This window comes from Apium graveolens, unplaced genomic scaffold, assembly GCF_009905375.1.
Source record: "Apium graveolens cultivar Ventura unplaced genomic scaffold, ASM990537v1 ctg2147, whole genome shotgun sequence".
Lineage (NCBI taxonomy): Eukaryota > Viridiplantae > Streptophyta > Magnoliopsida > Apiales > Apiaceae > Apium > Apium graveolens.
In genome coordinates, this window is record NW_027417545.1 from 20,147 (window position 1) to 23,995 (window position 3,849).

Genomic DNA, 3,849 nt, shown 5'->3' on the forward strand with positions numbered 1-3,849 from the left:
TTGAAGATATGTATCAGTTTCAGTTAGTTTTTAATAATGCATATCTTAGATTGATTTGTTGTAGTTGTGTAATATATAAACACAGTTTAGGTCATCACATAGTGTATCGATCTCGAGTATTATTCGACCTAACAGCTCTCAAGAACATCAGTATTTCTTGAGAGAGTTTTGTAATAATTTTTATCAGATATATAAAAAGTTGTTATATTTTATTACTTGTTCGAAACATTTATATAATTGTATCCAACCCCCCTTAAACAATTGTATCTTCACTGGACAACATAATTGAACACGGCTGGATAGCTCAAGTGGTTAAGAGTTTATCCTTTATCGTCTCAGGGTTCGATCCCCGCTCACCCCGAGAATTTATGAGAACAGATAGTCATTTATAAGGCTATAAGGCATATTTGTAAAAAAAAGAAGCTCAATTACAATTTGGCTACCACTCTATTTGCTAGCAAGTTTAAATTCAAACACATATTTTATTAAAATAAAATTTTAATGCATGCATTTTACAAAGGTTAAGAATTATTAGAATAATGCATACAAAACTTCGGTAGATCGGGTTTGGATTTTATCAAAGACTTTATATTCTTATTTGTACTTATATAAATAATAATATATTCTTGTTGTCAGCGAGATTTAAATTTCACAGCTTATTTATATCTTAACTTATTAATAATAATATAAATATTTGTTGTATGTTGTGATTCGAACTTGAAAATTTGAAGAGTGAATATATAGAGTTAGGCAACTCTGGTACACAATAAGTGAAGACGATATGAAGCAACATAAATAATTGATGTTTTGTTACAATAATTTGTTATATAAACACGAAAAAATACGAATATAATTAATGTCGGGTTTGATATTTCGATATAGGTATCCGAAACAGAACGAAAGTACACCGATTATATTATTAAATAAATTATAAAAATATATGATTAATGTACTTCTTTGTATAAATGGGTAGAAACGTTAATATTAATTCTAGGTTGGTAGTGTCATTCATATGGTTCACGAATACAAATTCGGGTGGGTTCAGTTTAAAATTTTGACATGAAAATATGATAGTACACCGAATGATTGTACACTTACATGATCCATTGCCATGTCTAAGTGTATATATGCTATTATAAATATTTGAGGCGAGATTTTAATCTTAAACTTAGATAATGTATAAATAATAAAATAAATATTTGTTGTTGGTGGGGTTCGAACCTGAGAACTTTGACAGTGTAATTTTTTTATTATTTGAATTTGGCATTCTCGATCATTCGATTGAGAAGATTTAACACTCGCAATGCTACTTTACATGCAGTGGCACATTCAGAGCCCGAATTCTCTAGGCTTATCATGTATTTAAGTGATAATATTACAAGTTAGTGGTCCGAATTCATTTTTTTTGTCATTTTCACTAGACTTTTCAAAACTTTTAATAATTAAGTGCTTAAATTAGTATTTTAAAAATTTAGTCTTTAATTTATGATCACAAAACTATAAATAAACTAAATATGATCAAATTATGAAAGATTTACTAGCATTATAGCGGCACTTAACTTTTTTAGTTGGTGCATTTCATAAAATATACATATTTATACTTTAAAATTTTAATATATAATCGCTAATTTTTGATTATTTGGGGGTACATATTCCCGTCGGCCCCTATTGACCCATGTTTATATGTTTATACTAATATTGATAGTAGTAATTTTCAGGATATGCAAAAATACGTCTATCTCGATGTATATACTAATTAATATTCTAAAAAAATTGATATAATTTAAAATCATCTGCTTAGTTCATGGAATTGATCACATATGTGGCACCGAACTCTTGATTTTTAATATTACTTCTTTTATTATTTCTTTTACGTTTATTAAATCATGGATATAATTTTTTTTACTTATATTATTTATAATAATTTGAACCTATATATATATATTTTAAAATTTGATATTAAATGCTCTAAACTTCAATATATATATTTTAAACTATTTATACCATATCACCATTTGGTTTGGGTTGCTGGCTAAAATATTTCCTGCTACCTTGGAAAAAAGCGGGCTAGCCAAAAAAGAGTCCCGCTTAATAACTTTTATAAGGGGAGAATTACCCGACAGTCCGGCACAAGACATGGGATTATACTTTGCACTCAATTTTATCTAAAAGAAATTATATAACCGTCTAACCGCATTATGGCTTAGCCTTTCACACTACTCAAAGTTCATAACATATATGCTGTGATATAGAAATTGTTTTCTGAATCTCTTATTCATCAATCAATGAACAAAGCCATGTGACAACTTGCATATTAGTACTTGCTTTTAACATTGACTTTATTTTAAATTGAATGGTGTGATCGATAGCTATATCGTACAAATCATCATCTCTTGGAAGACAAAAAACCTTTTTCTTAATTTATTCTAATCCATCTCTTAGTTTTCTATGCTAATTTTTTTGTTAGGAGATATTTGGTGAACTCAAGAAAGTAGACGTAACACGTTGTTCGATCATCTTGTCGAGCACATAATTACGGTATGATTTTTCTTTTTTCTTTTATTTCTCCTATGATTAATTTTGGTCATGGTTTCATTTTTTAAAGTAGCGATCCTTTGCCATATCTAATTTGTGTTGATCTTATAAAATTGCTTAAATTCTAGATTAAACAAGGCTATGGTCATAAGCCTATTTTTGTTTAGGTTATAGATTCGAAATACCATGTTTTCTGGCTAATTTTCTTCATTTTCTTGATTGGTTAATATCGGGCTTGGGCTAATTATGTCTGTTAAAAAAGTTCATGTGTTAAGAAAGGACATATCTCTGAATCATATCTAATTATTAGGCTATAGTTGAAATCAATCCATGATTAAACCAAAATTGGAATCATTACTGACTTTTTATAGTTAACGTTTGGTGTAAAACTCCCACTTAATTAATTAAATCTACTGAAGTCATTAAGTTTGGCTAATGGATAATAACGTATAATTTAGTTTTGTCCCATTCATTAGTATAGTCTTCAATTCATGCATTGTTTTTAGTTTTCATGGTAAAAAAAATATTCAGTAGTGTCAATCTCCCATGAATATTATAGTTTATCCTAAATATACATGACTTGCTTTTTTTATGTATCTTATTTGTTGTTGGGTGAGACATGATTAATATTTTAAATTTTGTCAAAAGTCCTTCTGCTGGCTTCTTCGTTCTTATATTTATCCATGTTTCAGGGAAACTTTATTAAATTGAGAGTTGAAGGTATTGCAATATCGAGGGTATGTGACAAGTTGAAGTATTGATCACAAATATGCAGAGTGAAGATTAGACAAAGAAATACACTTTCTATTCTCCGACTCAACAATGTTAAATGGATCGATAATAAAATATATATTTTTGTGACAGAGTTATCATGTATTGAAATAGCTCATTTGTAATGCAACATATGTTTTGACTATCATGTTTAATATTTGTACCAAAATTATAATGAAATGTGTTTTAAATTCAATTTTATTATTTTTATAATTTGTTGTAAATAAAATATATTGTCTCTAGCATTATTACTATTTTCATACAATTACGGCTTCACGATTACAAGAGCCACATGAACAAATTGTTTCCTGCCATGTGGACCAATGTGGAAAAATCACTGCTTTCCATGGGGACCAATAACGAAATATTAAGCAGACCACTTATGAGGTGCCACGTGGATTTCAAACAAGGTGCCATGTAGATATTGACGAGGCGCCACGTGGATTGGTGATCAGGCATCATGTATCATCATAGCCATGTAGGTCAATGACATGTAAGCTGATGACTCAACAAGCGGGGTCCATGTGGTATTTACCTACCAAT

At 29.1% G+C, this 3,849-nt stretch overlaps 1 long non-coding RNA gene across 1 annotated transcript; it reads left to right on the plus strand.

Annotated features, from left to right (window-relative positions):
• The first annotated feature begins 2,122 nt into the window (after window positions 1-2,122).
• LOC141700322 (uncharacterized) lies at window positions 2,123-3,502 on the plus strand. The gene is made up of 2 exons (XR_012566289.1): window positions 2,123-2,538; window positions 3,228-3,502. It is a non-coding gene; the product is annotated as an uncharacterized LOC141700322 (long non-coding RNA).
• Window positions 3,503-3,849: the final 347 nt, after the last annotated feature.